At 49.0% G+C, this 15,662-nt stretch overlaps 1 protein-coding gene across 5 annotated transcripts in view; it reads right to left on the reverse strand.

Annotated features, from left to right (window-relative positions):
- The window catches only part of TMEM229B (transmembrane protein 229B), a 43,550-nt gene that overhangs the window by 10,418 nt on the left and 17,470 nt on the right, over window positions 1–15,662 (reverse strand). The window contains exon 1 of one of the 5 annotated variants that reach the window (XM_081292214.1): window positions 39–371. The exons of 3 other annotated variants lie outside the window; for them this stretch is intronic. The gene's annotated coding sequence lies outside the window, so the exon portion shown is untranslated. Of the gene's footprint in view, window positions 1–38; window positions 372–4,341; window positions 4,481–15,662 lie in introns of those variants that run through there. One more of the 5 variants, XM_081292211.1, reaches the window with a different exon arrangement.

Here is a 15,662-nt window from a genome sequence, read left to right on the forward strand (position 1 = left end):
GGAAGCACTTGGGTAGGTGGGGGCAGGGGGAGGCATACCTAGGCAAGGTCAGACCTTGTCCGAGGGGTTGTGTCAGGAGAACACAGCTGGTCCACACAAGACGGTTGGGGGCAACTGAAAGACCTGGCTGGGGGCAGAAGATAGGGGTGAAGACATATGAAGATGAGACAGTGTCACTGGCAGGATACGGTTCAGAGTGGTGGGAGATGTTAAGATAAGGTACAGGGCACGGACTCCGGTTCGTGTTCTTAGCTCCACTCCCAATCCCACTCCTTATCATCACAGGACCTGTGCCTAACCTTTGAGCCAGGGCAAGCTCACCACCCTCTGTTGGACCCCACAGGCCCCAACTCCCTGCCCTGCCCCCCAGCCCCCTTTGCCCCTGGGCCCATTCCCATACCTCCTTGCTCAGCCCTGGAACCAGAGCCCTGGGAGAGCCTGCCGAGGCTAGAACCAGCAGCTCCACGGATGTTGGCCTCTTTTCTCTGGTGACAAACACAACCATCCTGAGGACTGCGACACAAAGTCAGGACAGCCCAGGAAAGAAAATTCAGGGTGGAGTAAAGAGGACAAGCATGGCAGGACTAGAAGCATGAAAAAGCATCTGGAGAGGAGCGGATGGTTTCACAAGTAGGGTTTTGGGAACTAACACTCGATTCCAAGAGCCCTCATGCTTGATGATGAAGGGCTAGGAACACAGTGTTCCTGCAAAGGGCTCGAGGTGATTGGCCAGAGCAGCCAACTACCGTCCACGGGAACAGGTGATGGGGAGGGGAGAGGAGGCTTTCAGTGTCCTGCTCTGAAATGCTCTGAAAGGGTGAAAGAGGGCCTGTCCACCTGTGTGTGCATGGACACTTGCTTCCAGGTGAGATGAGGGGTCTCGCCTGCTGCTCTCTCAGAGCCTGCTGAGCTCATCCACAGGGTGGCTCAGGGCAGAGAGCAGGTGAGACTGCCATAGGAGCCTGAGATGGGCTGGAGGCAATGCCAGATGGAATGATTACCCTTGGTTTTGCCAAAAACTCTCATCTAATTCCAGGAAGCTAAGGTGCCACAGCATAATGACTCTGGGAATTTTTGTCCAGAGAAGCAATTTGCTGGAAAATCAAGCCTCCCCTCCCACGCAGCCAGGTTGGACAGGATTTCTTTCACCCCATTTGCTTCTCAAGCTTCACTCCCTGTCCCCAGGCACCTAAATCCATTCTCTGGGGATACACAGAGGCCTTGTAGGAGGCCCCTAGGGCAAAGCTTCTGAGACTCTGGATCCCATCCCCAGGTGGACTCCATGCGAGGATCAGTGGAGTCAGTGAGGAGAGGGCAGCTCTCTCCGTCTGGGGTAAGGCCGGAGATCTTCCTGAGCGTTCCCTACAGTCCTCAGGGTAGGAGGAGGAAAACCCAGGCTTGCTTCAGGGCTAGAAGGAAAGCAAGCAGAAGGAAACGCTCGTGGCCACTGGTGGGCTCAGATGCCCCTGACCTCGACCATTCTTGCTGTGGGTACCCCCCAGGAGGACCCCCTGAAATCAGGGACACTGCAGGCCTAGATGGGGTCCTCACCTCACCTCCTGTCACAATAACTAAACGCTTTTCTCAGCGCTTTTCATGCATTGACTCAGATAGTCCTCCAGCCCGTTTTACAGATGGGGAAAGTGAGGAAGCAAGAGGCTAATTGGCCTATAAATAATGGCTATAAAAACAACTCTGGGATTCAAAATCCACAAGGCTGGCTCCAGAGTCTTCATCCCTAATCAGCACACATGTTCCTCCTCAGAGGCCGTCTCCAGGCACCTCTAAGGACACTACCATTTTCCAAGCTTCTGGATAGTTGGGATGGCATCTGGAGAATCAATAGGAAGCCAGAAGGATGCACATTGATAGATGGATAATCAGTGAAGGTCAGAACTGGTTGTCAGAGCTACTGAAGGCTCCCAGTCCCTTCCTCAGGCAAGTTCTGGCAGAATACACACAAAGGTCCTTGAAGGTCAAAGCTGACCCTCACAGGACCATCCCTCAGGGCTTCAAGGCATGAACCATTCAAAGACCCCTCACCAGGCACACATTACGCAGTGTTCCTTACTGCCGACCCACCCTGGTGCTACTGGCATCTCAGATGGCCCAGCTCTCCTACGGAAATGCCAGCCAAGAGCAGCGGCCCGTGTACAGGCTGCCCAGAGGAGCCATCTGCCCAGAGCAGCAGCAGCCAGTGTCAGAAAGAAACATTCCACACAGAGGATTTTTCAGAAGGCTCAAATGCTCAGCAAATCCCAGCTGGGAGGCATGGGGGAGCGGGGTGGGCAAGAAGGCTAAGGGAATGGATCCACAGCTCAGGAAGCAAAATAGCTTCCCTGCCATTCACATCATCCCAGTTTTATTTTCTTCATAGAACTTTCACTATTTATTTATGGTCTTTTCCTCCCCAATTAGAATGAAGGCCCCTTGAGGCCCTGGGCTTTGTTTTCACTGCTGGGTAATCATTGCCTAGATCCCTGCAATAAGACCTATGAGGGATGGATGGGGGATGGATGCATGAGCACAAACAGACCCACACTGAAAATTTTAATTCTAGTATTTAAAAATGTATTATTAGGGGGCTCAGAATGTATCACAGTGGTGAAACACTCGCCTAGCAAGCATGTAACTTAGCAAGCAAAAACCTCTCCTAAGCCCACATTTTAAAGAAGGTCACTATTAATGGTATATTCTTCAGTCACCCAAACTGAATGGTTTTAAAAGAGGCTGATCCATGCATCATAGAAAGGAGAAGCATTCCTAATGAAACCAACCAACCATCATCACGTGCCACTGCAATCGTTCCCCATGTGCGTATTCTACAAGTTACCATAATGTACTCATTCTATAACCAGACATTTTCACTTATTGTATCAACATTGTTTTCCAAGTGGTTTTGTAGCCATATGTGCTTATAATTAGAGTGGCTATGTAATATTCCACCAAGTGGAAAGAAAAACAATTTACTTAACCAAGATGTTCAGCAAAGAAACAATTATGCCCCATTTCTGCTATTACAGACGACATTCCAGAAATATCTTTTATGCCTGTTAACAAAAGAATTTAGCCATTTTCTTCTTTGAGACTACTTGCTAATGAAAGACTTCAGAGTGAATAATTCCAGAAATGGAATCACTGGACCAAAGGGTACAAAAGCCTTAAGGCTCATAGTGTAGATTGTTCAGGGAGCCTGTCTCACGGGGGGAATAGGTCTACCATCCGGGTCACTACATTTCCAGTGGCCTCCATGGCCATCTCCCCACACCCATTTTCCCTCTTCCAGTCCAGGTTCACCCACGTTACCCCAGCTACAAATCAACACCTCCCTGAAAAGCCCATGAGTCACAAACTGATTTTCCAAGCCCAAGCTGCATGGGAAACAGATTCTGGCCCTGAGCTGTAAATTTTCAACTGGGAGAGTCAGACCTGCCTGCAGCTGAGAAATACCTGGTTATTCTTTTACCTCTCTCTGCAAACTCCTGCATGGAATCTAAGATGCTGGGCCCCCATGAACCATCCCACAAGCTCCTAAATGCTTATCCAATCAAGACTGCCAAAGCTCCAGCTCTGCCTGCCTGCCTTGCAAGGGGCTCCCTTCCTGCTGGTCCCCAAGCCACCATTGGATCGTCTGTTCTGCACAGACATAACAGTCTTCAGGTCAGACAGACCTCTGGAAGGCAGCCGATGGTTATTTTTTCAAGTACCATCAAGGAAAACTGGAGATAAGTCCAGCTGAGGCTGCACAGTCAAGGACCTTCTCCTACCTTCTGTGGGGCTTGTCTGGACTTAGGAAGAGAAACTGCTGAAAGCAAGAGGACTTGCCCCTGCTGACTCCCTGGGAGTCACTTTTATGACATCGTCAGCTCCACAAATTCCCTCACCTGCCAGGGCACTGGATGTTCTACCCAAGGCCTTCCGGATGGGTGGCGCCACTTGAATTCTCGGCGCTTAGACAGAATCCGAATTCCAGTTAAGGCACAGCTCCTACTGCAGGGAGGTAAAACCTGACGCTCAGGGTCTCCAGGAGCCAATGATAAGAAAGAATGCAGGGAGATGCCCTCTTCCAGGTTCTGGATTTCTTGCTTCACTCACTTCAACCAATCTGGGTCTGGCCCAGTTTTGGGAGGCCATGGGGCTATACAATGACTCCAACAGTGACGTGGCCTGAAATTGCTCAACACTCCCCTACAATTCCAGAACTGTAGCCCTGTGAAAGGGCTTTCCATCCCCTTGGATGGAAAGCAGGCTTAGAACTAGAACCCCCAGATCCATGCTGATGGGATGCTGGGCAGGCAGACAGGGTCGGGCAGGACCCCTGGGTACCTAAAACATACTCACTTATCACACCCTTGAGTGTGAAGCTCAGAACAGGCATCAGGGTCACTGTGCAGGAGTGTCCCGGCTTAACCTTTGTTTTGTTGCCAGACTGGGCCTCCGTGCCATTCTCAGCAATGTGGGCAGGCATCAGCCCCAGGGCTCAGCTGATCCTTGGCTGATAGGAGGGCAGCTTCCCTGTGTCCCTGGGAATAAAAGAGGAGGCCTTTATTAGCTTAATCCGCCCTAGCTCCGAGCCACCAGGCCAGCCCAAGAGTTAAATCCAAGGCTCAGGGCTCTGTACCAGGTCACCAGGAACCTAGAACCTACCATCTCACCTCTACTGCCCTGTGTGCTCAGGTCTGGTTAATCCAGCCATGAGAGCCTGGGACCTTTCCTGCGTAATTCACGTGTGGGATTAGAATTGAGGGCTTCTTGGGCCATGAGTGAATGAACGTGTGCACACTTGTAAATCTCAGAAGGGATATAATTTTAGAATCCAGCTCCATTCTCAGCTTCCAATTACACTGTCACCTTCACCCTGCAGTGGGGACATCTGCTACCAAGGACAGTTGAGAACCTCACAGAAGGCAGACAAGGTAGGGCGTTTGTTTTAGCGTTTTAGGGATCAAATACAACAACACAGAAAAACAGGCAAACAAAATGTGTGCTAAGCCTCTTACTGTAACCCACCTCTCCAATATTTATCTCATTTTTATTGTTGAGGCCCTTCCTATGAACACTGACAACTGGCTACAAGCTAGTATAAATCTTACTTTGTAAGGTTTCTTGCTGCATCTATGTTTTTATTAATATCTCCAAGTCTTGACCATCTAAGACAGACAGATGCCCAGACTCTTTGTTCTAATGTGAAGGTGCTGAGGCTTCCTGGGAAATCCCCTTGACACAGCACTGTCTGCACAGGGCCTCGGCCCAGCAGGGTGGCTGCCAAGAGAAGCTGAGAACAGTGTGTGGCCCTTCTCACGCGTCCCCATGTTTTGACCACCCAAGCAGGGTGGACCACAGAGGTGCCAGCCTGTACTGACACCCAGGCTCCCTTCCCCTCCCCCTGGCTCTGAGAGCAGCAAATCCTCTCCCTTTGTCCCTTAAGCTGACAACTTAGGAGGCAGCAAGGGATCTGAGAAGTGTAAGGGCAAGGGCAGGTTGGGAAACTTAAACACCCCCTGTAAGTGTGCTTGGTGGGGGCCCCCAATGGATCTCCCCCAGGGCCATTGCACTGGAGGAAAGTGAAAGGCAGAGGCGTCACATGTGACATGCTTTGGGCTGCTGTGCTCTGCCTTGCCTGTCCCTCCCCAGGTCCTCCAGGAACAGGAACCTCCAGCCCTCCCCCACCTGTCCGGCCCCCTCCCCTCTCCCAGCCTGCCTGATGGTGGGCAGAGGTCACCCAGGCACATACCTACCACCTCCAGGAAAGGACCTTAATGGGGCGTGTCAGATGCGCCCTCCTACCAGCAACGCCATGACCCACAGCTTGGGGTGTCCAATCACCCATGGGCAACTTCCCTTTCCCTGAGCCCTAAGCAGCCCACAGTAAACCGCAAGTCAAAAGAGAAACAGAAACCAAAGACCACATCCTGCCAGCAGAGCCTGGCTGGGGCTGCAGTCAGCCCTGGAAGCTGGTTGCTGGCTGAGGCACTGCCCTGGCAGATGAAGCCCCAAAGGTCAGAGCAGGTCCCTCCAGGAGCCAGCCTCCTGCTTCCTGGACTGAAGCCCCCCTGCTGCCAGTTCCCCAGTGGGGGTGGACAAGATGCTAGTGGAGCAGGGGTCCCTGCAAGAGCACAAGCTGTCCCAGCTCCCTCTGACACTCCCTGGCCCTCAAGAGCAGGCCGTAGGGGACACAGCCGGAAGTTTTTGGAGCACACAAATATGTGAAGAGCCCTTCAGCAACTCACAAAGCAGAACTTAGGCTTTTTCAAGTACATCACCTCATGATTCTCTCAGGACTCCTGTGGGACAGGAAGGGCAGAAATGGCCCCCCATTCTAGGGATGAAAACACTGAGACTTGTCCTAACTCATACATTTGATTCAAACCCCAATTCCCATGCACTGGTCACCCCTCTCCCTGTACAGTATGCCTCCAAACTGCTTCCCACCCAAGCCTCATCCTTAAGGCACCGTCTGCACAGATCTTTTCTTTTTTAAAATTTGTTCTAATTAGTTATACATGACAGTAGAATGCATTTGAAACATCATACATAAATGGAGTATAACTTCTTGTTCTGATTGATGGTACATGATGTAGAATTACACTGATCATATAATCATATGTGCACACAGGGTAATAATGTCTGATCCATTCTATTAACCTTCCTACCCCAACCCTCCTCCCCTTCACTCCCTTTGGCTAATCCAAAGTACTTTTATTTTTCCCTAGCCCACCCCATCTTATTGTGATTAGCATCTGCGTATCAGAGAAAACATTCGGCCTTTGGTTCTTTGGGATGGGCTTATTTTGCTTAGCATGATATTCTCCAGCTCCATCCATTTACTGGCAAATACTGAGAAGTGTAAGGGTAAGGGCAGGTTGGGAAACTTAAACACCCCCTGTAAGTGCGCTTTGTGGGGAGCACCCACTGGGTCTCCCCCAGGGCCACTGCACTGGAGGAAAGTGAAAGGTGGAGGCGTCACATGTGACATGTTTTGGGCTTAAAGAAGAATTTCATTCTTCTTTAAGGCTGAGTAATATTCCATTGTGTATATATATACCACATTTTCTTTATCTATTCATCTGTTGAAGGGTACCAAGGTTGGTTCCATAGTTCAGCTATTGTGAACTGAGCTGCTATAAACATTGAGGTGGCTGAATTACTGTAGTATGCTGATTTTAAGTCCTTTGGGTTAAAACTGAGGAATAGGATAGCTGGGTTAAATGGTGGTTCCATACCAAGTTTTCTTAGGAATCTCCATCTGCTTTCCATAGTGGTTGCACCAATTTGCAGTCTCATCAGCAATGTATGAGTGTGCCTTTTCCTCACATCCTCGCCAACATTTATTGTTGCTTGTATTCTTGATAACTTATATTCTCACTGGAGTGAAATGAAATCTTAGTGTAGTTTTGTATTTCTTCTTCTGTGAAGTGTCTGTTCAGTTCCTTTGCCCATTTATTGATTGTATTATTTGGGTGCTTTTTTTTTGGGGGGGGGGGTGTTAAGTTTTGAGTTCTTTATATATCCCAGAGATTAGTGTTCTAAAAAAAAAGAGATTAATGTTCTATCTGAGGTGCTTGTGGTAAAGATTTTCTCCCATTCTGTAGGCTCTCTCTTCAAATTGTTGTTTCCTTTGCTGAGAAGAAGCTTTTTGGTTTGATTCCATCCCATTTATTGATTCTTGATTTTTATTTCTTGCACTTTAGGAGTCTTCTTAAGGAAGTCAGTTCCTAAACCAACATGTTGAAGATTTGAGCCTACTTTTTCTTCTATTAGGCGCAGTGTCTCTGTTCTAGTTCCTAAGTCTTTGATCCACTTTGAGTTGAGTTTTGTGCAAGGTGAGAGATAGGGGTTTAATTTCATTTTGCTAGATATGGATTTCCAGGCTTCCCAGCACCATTTCTGAAGAGGCCATATTTTGTCTAATGTAATACAGTGCACAGGCCTTTCATTCAATGTGATCACTCAGTCCATCCTGAGAGTCTTTTTTTTTTTTTTTTTTGTACCAGGGATTGAACTCAGGGGCACCCAACCCCTGAGCCACATCCCCAGCTCTATTTTGTATTTTATTGAGAGACAGGGTCTAACTGAGTTGCTTAGCACCTCACTTTTGCTGAGGCTGGCTTTGAACTTGAGATCCTCCTGCCTCAGCCTCCCGAGCCGCTGGCATTACAGGCATGCACCACTACGCCCAGTCTGACAGTCTCTTACTTTACATGCAGCTGACTTTTTCTATCCAGCTTCTCCATCAAATGCCTGAGGTGCTCCTGAGAACTTGAAGCAGCAGGAACCACATGTGGTGTCAAGCCCTGTCATCTTCTGCCTCTTCAGCAGCCCACCCACTCCTGCTCCTTCCAGACCCTGTTTGCACCTCACTCCCCTGTGAGGCCGTCCCCACAGCCTTGGGCTCATCCCATCACCAATGCCCCCCCGGACTTTGACCATGCTGCCTTTGGCATGTGTTCCATCTGAAAATTATTTCGTATGTGACCGTATGCCTTACCAGATGATGAATTCCTAGAGACTATGGAACTTCTGCTGGATAGATAGACAAGATGGAGGAGGGTCCAGCTAGATTGTTGGGTGGTGGAGTCATCCAGTGTTATTAACCAAGCTTAGCAATGTCTGGTGTTTGTCTCTAATTCCTAGGGTGCTATCATAGAAAGGTTCACTCCCGCTGCACACCATAAGATTGGGTCTACAAAGCAGGCATCCTGAGAGACACTGCAGGCTCCTAGGTGGGCAGGGGGCCAGGCCAGAGAATAACAATGCCTACTCTGTTATTGCTACAACTTTCAAAAGGCACAGCCAGTTTTCACGCACGAGGATTCATTTCCCAAAGAGGTTTAACCAGCAGCTGCTGGCAGGAAATTCCCTCTGCATCGTTTTCTCCCCTCTGTAACTATTTAGGGTAAGCTGGGCTTGCAGGATTGAGTCTCTGCTTCTTTGACCAGAACCCAAATCCTTTGGCCCCTCCTACCTCCATGGCCTGGAACCTAAGACTACAGCAGGAAAGTGGGTGGCAAATGCCATCCTCTTTTCTTTCCCACCCTCCTCTTCCTTAACACCCCCCCACAAATCTCCCAGTAAAGGGAAAAATAAAGTATACTCACAGAATACCTGTGACTGGTCTACCCTGTCCCTTCCCCCGCCACCACACAGTTCTCCAGGGGACAGCAGTACTTATCCTACAATTCATTTTAACTCTGACACTATCTAACCCAAGATAATACCAGACTCCACATTTGAGGGCTCGGTCCCACAAGACTGCCCCCATTTCAGATGCCAATCAAACTTAGGTTGTCATTTATACCTTTTTTTTTTTTTTTTGGTAGTAGGGATGGAATCCAAGGGGGCTTTACCACTGAGCTACATCCCCAGCCCTTTTTATTTTTTTATCTTGATACAGGGTCTTGCTAAGTTCTTTTTTTTTTTTTTTTTAAATTTTTAATGTTTATTTTTTAGTTCTCGGCGGACACAACATCTTTGTTGGTATGTGGTGCTGAGGATCGAACCCGGGCCGCACGCATGCCAGGCGAGTGCGCTACCGCTTGAGCCACATCCCCAGCCCCTCTTGCTAAGTTCTTAAGGTTTGGCCTCGAAATTGTGATCTTCCTGCCTCAGCCCCCCAAGTGATGTGAGCCACCAGGCCCGACTTGTCACATATACAACTGGAGACAAACTAGGGTTCCCAAGACTCCTGCTTGGGTCTGATTAATTTGCCAGCATGGCTCACAGAACTCATGGAAACACATACCTTAAGCAGGTACAGTTCACCCCGCTAGTAACTTCCGTGTTCAGCAACCGAGGAGCTTGTTAAACTTTGTTCAAGAGTTTTTATAGAGCTTCATCTTCAGCCCTCCCTACCCACCCGCCCTTTCCTGGAAGTTGGTGGATGGGACTAAAAGTTCCAATCCTTTAATCTTCTGATCTCTTGGTTTTTGGTGATTGGCTCTCCCATCCAGAGGCCAGTTAGGAGACCCCACCCCAAGTATCTTATCAGCATAAACTCCAGTGGCACTTTGCCCTTGAGCTACCTTTCTAGCCTTTTGTTGTTGTCCTTGGTGGTGGTGCTTGTTTGTTTTTGAGACAGGGCCTCACTAAGTTGCTGAGACTGGTCCCCAATTTGCTATCCTCCTGCACCACCAGGTGTTGTTAAAGGGGCTCTTATAAATAACAAAAGACGGGGCTGGGGATGTGGCTCAAGCGGTAGCGCGCTCGCTTGACATTCGTGCGGCACCACATACAAACAAAGATGTTGTGTCCGCCAAGAACTAAAAAAAATAAATAAATAAATACTAAAAAATTCTTTCTTTCTCTCTCTCTCTCTCTCCCCCCCACTCTTTCTAAAAAAATAAAAAATAAAAATAACAAAAGACATTCCTATCACTCAGGAGATTCCAAAGGTTTTAGGGTTCTGTAGGGATCAGAAAAAGAATGAATATATTTCATATTATATACATTTCCCTGTACCCAGGTGCCCACAAAATCAAATGAGCCCCAAAGACCCTTTAGGGAGTCTCCCAGTTTTTCCCACAGGACCCAAAGCAATTGCTTTTACTTATCCTATGGCAAGACCAACCCTAAGCACTAGTGGATTTGGCAACTTCCCAAACCAAGGAGTGACCACGAGTAGCTTCCCCCCAGGGAAAGGCCTTGTCCAGCCAGATCTCCCTGGGAAGCAAGGAGGGAGCATAGGAAAGTGGGTGGGGATGGCAGCAGCTCCCCCAACTGCACTTGACCTTGTCTTCCACTCAGCAGCCTCCCTCTGAGCGTGGGCCTGATTTCCCAGCTGCCTGACATCTTGCCCTATCTTCTGTTTCACTCAGAGGCCACCTTGTCCTGCCACCCTCTTCCCCTGCCTTTTCCTTCCCATCCAGCTCCTATACCCTAAATGCCCCTTCCCATATCCCTCTGAGTACAATTGATCCATCTGATTGCTCAATTCCTGCCCCTGGGAGGGTGGTCCCTGGACCTCCGCCTCTTTCCCTTCCCAGCCATCCCACTCCCTGGCACTGGGTAGCTGCTGCATGTTGCCTGAAAAGGCTGGACAGCTGCTGGGCTCTCTAATTAGCTGCCTGGCCACTGTCCCAGAGTAAGGCATGTGTTACTGTAAGGAACTGCCTCACCTCCCCTTCATCAATAATCCTCTCTGCAGATCTCAGACAGCAGCCAGGGGCCCTGGAATCCTCATCACATGAGACCACAAGCCTCCTGTCAGCCAGAAGATGGTGGCCTCACCCCAAAGTGACCAGGGATTTATCCAAGTTTCCCCCATGACTGCCCACATTCTGAGGGTGTACCCCAGGTAACCCACCACACTGTGCCTTCAGCTGCAACATGAAGGTGTACTTCTGCCTGCCTTTGGTTGACTTCAGTGCAGGTAGAAAGAAGTCCAGAGGGTCTTGTGGAGGACAAGGCTGGGCGGAGTGTTACACCAGTGCTCTGCTTCTCACAGACTTCCACAGCCAAGCCACCCCAGGGATTTCCAAACAACCAGGGAGTCTAGTCCAAGAGGTCCTGTTTACTCAAGCTGTTGTATTCTGGCAGTACTTAGGAAAGGCCAGGCCCTGTACTAGGTGTGAATAACACAAAACTTTTTACCCCTGGAGCTCAAGGGCCAGTGGGAGACAGACAACAAATAAGCACTCTCACACGTGTTAGAATATCTGATATTATGTCATGAAGAAGTGGTGCCTGGAGGGGGGAGAAAGAAACTGGACTCGGAACACAAGTCTTAAACTTCTGCAAGGAAGTAGCATTCAGGCCCAGATCAGAACGATGAGGATGCAACAGGGGCTCCCTTGAGATTATTTTTCTCTCCCACTCCCTTCTGCCCTTCCATCCCTCTCTGATCTTTGGGTGAAGAGAAGCTCCACCTAGATGTTATCTGCTAAGTCTTTTTTTAGATTCTTAGAACCCAGATGGCCTTGGGTTCTGTTTCTGCAATACTGGGGATTCAACTCGGGGGTGCACTACCAATGAGCTATATCCCCAGTCCTTTTTATTTTTTATTTTGAGACAGGGTCTTGTTAAATTGCCCATGCTGGACTTGAACTTGCAATTCTCCTGCCTCAGCCTCCCGAGTGCCTAGAATTACAGGTGTGTGCTACCTATAATGCTCAGCCCCAGATGACCTTTGTAACACCCTTCCCTAGTAACCAGTGCAGAAGGTAAAAGTCACTTCATAAAGATACACAACCTAGCTGACAAAGACCCACCCAGACGGCAGCCTCACCGCCTTCTTTCCCTCCCCATAAAAACTTATGGCATTCTGAGGAGTTAGAGCCTCTGTCTTCCTCAGGGCTGGCTTTGAATAAACCTAATTCCTATCCACCAACATCTGTTGCCTGAATTTTGGTCACTTTTCAGGATAAGCAGCATGGACATTTGATCTCACTAACAAGAAGCCATGCAAGAAGTTTTGGGGAAAGTGGGTAAAGGGACCAGTAAGTGAAAAGACTCCAAAGTAGGTGAGAGATAATACGAACCATGGTAAAGCCACATAGCACAGTGGCACAGCATTTGCCCAATGAGCCCCTTGTAATCAAGAGCATCCTAGAGCAGGTGATTTCCCCCATCTAGAATACATCTGGTTGGCACAAGGATCACATATTTGAACACCACCTGTCCACCTCTGCTGCTATAAAAACCAGTGGCTCTTTCCCTTGGGGACAGGAAGGGAGGAACTCAGAATAAGTACGGTGAGATTCCAAGCAAGGTGATCAATCCGAACTGGTGCCTCAGGGACTCCAGCTCTCCCTTCTGGTTGCTATTCAGACTGGGCCATTTCTCCTTTGGTAGACAGGATGACTCACCTGACCTTTACCAGCGAACCAGCACACCTGGACTATCTCCCGAGAATAGGACTCATGAAGACCCAAGACAAGGCACAAGCCAAGAACAGGTAATGCGCAAATCGATTTTTTTGTTTGTTTTTTTTAAGAAACTCCAGAACTGGACTACTCAATTGGATAGCTACCAGTCACTTGTGGCTCCCTAAATTTGAATGTTAATTTAGTAAAAGTGAATAAAATAAAAAAATTCAATTCCTCACTTGCACTAGCCACCTTTCAAGTAGTCAGCAGCTGCACGTGGCCAGTGTCTACTGCATTGGACGGTGCAGATATGAAGCCTTCCATCATCATAGAAAACTCTACTGGACACGGCTGCTCTCGAATTCGCTAAGGGTGACCAGAAGATTACTAAAGACGGATTCTTGAGAATCCGCTCCTGAAGACGCACCTGCCTTCTCTCCCTCCCACAGGCACAGGTCTAGGTAACCAAGGTTGCTGTTGTGAGCTGGAGGGGAGGGTTACTCTTTGTTCATGAAAATCACTACCTACTCTCTGAATATTGACTTGTCTCCAAAAGGCTAGAAGTGGGCCCTGGTTCTTGGTGAATGAGGCCAGCTCCTGGGTCTCTGGTTATAGGTCAGACTAGGAGGTGCTGCTTGAAGGGTTTAAAAACTCTACAACACTTAGTGGTCACCTTCTATGTGCCAGATGGCTTCCAACAAGCCATCTCATCAGTCCCTCCTCAAGCCCAGGACAGGCATGAGCGCCAGCTGGCTCAAAAGCAAGCAAAACTCAATGAAAGGACTTACCTAAGTTCAAAGCTAGAAAATGGGAGGGCCAAGGTCTTCCCAGGGCTTTTTCCCCATATGCCATTCATGAGGGATGGGGGGATGGAGGAACTAGCAGGATCTGGTTGGCCTAAAGCAATGGGTCATCTTCAGTTGATGATAATTTCTTTTTTGGTGGTGGTGGTGGGGTTACCAGGTATTGAACTCAAGGGCACTCAACCACTGAGCCACATCCCTGGCCCTATTTTGCATTTTATTTAGAGACAAAATCTTACTGAATTGCTTAGTACCTCATTTTTGCAGAGGCTGGCGATCCTTCTGCCTCAGCCTCCCAATCTGCTGGGATTACAGGCATGTGCCACCGCGCCTGGTTTCTCATGGTAGACAATCTCCTATGAGCTGCCCCTTATAGCCTACTCAAGTCCATCCATGGGTTCAGGAGAGGCTCCTCCCAGGGTCTGCTCATCCAGGCCTAGTTCTTCAAAGACACCACAGGAAGGTCACAGCAGAGCGCAGTCTGGGAAGGTGGGAGGGGTCACAACACAGACATGTGGCATTTCTCCCAGGGAAAGGAGGAGGGGTATGATCCAAAATTTATTTTAGAAAGCTATCTAGACCATTGGCTCCCTATCTTTGCATGGTCATGGCCTGGGTAGTACTCGACATAGAGTATCCATTTGCCAAACTGGTTGTGAGGGAGGGGGAGGGTGCGGGTTCTCAAGGGTGAGGGAGCCTGGCCCCTCAGGGAGGGGTGGGGGGGACAGCAGGGAAGACCGAGGAATGACAGCTGACGTGGGGCAGTGTTTGCTCTCTACCTGACTGAGCCTGGACTGCCCCTTTCCTTCAACTAATGGCCCATGACAAAGGTTGGCCCGCACTTGGCTGAGCGCCAACGCCAGCCACACCTGGCACTTCTGCCCTGAGCCTCAAGCCCAGCAACCCTGGCTCCACTCAGCCTCTTGCTGGACAGCTCCTTCCACTGACAGAGCACCCCGCCTTGCAACAGGCTCAAGGATGGCTCCAAACAGCAGTTAGGCAAGAGTAATTAAAGGGAATGTTATCACAGTCAGTCTCTCATTAGCCTCGTAATTAGACTGTTGAAAATAATTAACATTCCTTTTGACAAAGGAAACAGGACCCATTACATTCATTAGGACAGCCTAGAACCAGCCTGAGGCAGGCCTGGGCAGGCGGTGAGAGCTTGCATGTGACAAGGATACACCGTGTATCCACCCCAGATACTAATAACACCCGAGACACGAGAAAGAAAACCTGAGAGAAATGCAAGGCCCTCCGGGGCAGGCCAAGAGTACACCTGCCTCCCTCAAGACCCTGTAAATGACAGAAAGGACATGTCCTAGGGAGAATAAATCCAATACAACAACAGAAATCAAGAAGCAATGACTGGGGGCTGGGGTTGTGGCTCAGTGGCAGAGCGCTTGCCCAGCATGTGTGAGGCACCGGGTGCCATCCTCAGCACCACATTAAAAAAAAAAAAAGCATCATATCCATACACAACCAAAAGAATATTTAAAAAAGAAAAAAGAAGGAATGACTTGGGCTCCCTGAAAAGAGAAAGAAGGATAAACCATCTCCCCAAAAATAAAAACATGAAATAACAGTTGACATTCATATAGTGCCTGTATGTGAGAGACATTGCTCTAAGAACTGGCCCTATAATATCTCATTTAAATCTAACAAGAATTGTTTGAGATGCAGACTATTATTATCCCCACCTTATAAAGAAGACCCAAAGTAGTTACCGGGCTTCCTCAAGGTTTCAGCACTAGTAAGTGCCAAGGCTAGGATTTGAACCCAAGCACCATGGCTGTGGATTCTATGCTTGCCAGAGGAGCAGCTCCCTGGACTCTACGTTTCAAGGCAGCAGATCCAGGGCACAGGAGGGGCCCTGAGATGGGGTGACTGGATTTGCAGCAGCCTGGTCAGTCATTCCCTCTATCACCGCTCCTCCATGCTTGTGCCCTGGACACTGGGGTAGAGAAGCAAAGGGACACTTAGGCCAGCCCCTGCCCCTGCCTAGCAGGCACGTCCAGCCTCCTATCCACAACCAGTGGGGGCTGGCTCTAGTGCA

This window comes from Spermophilus citellus, assembly GCF_964194105.1.
Source record: "Spermophilus citellus genome assembly, chromosome: 4".
Lineage (NCBI taxonomy): Eukaryota > Metazoa > Chordata > Mammalia > Rodentia > Sciuridae > Spermophilus > Spermophilus citellus.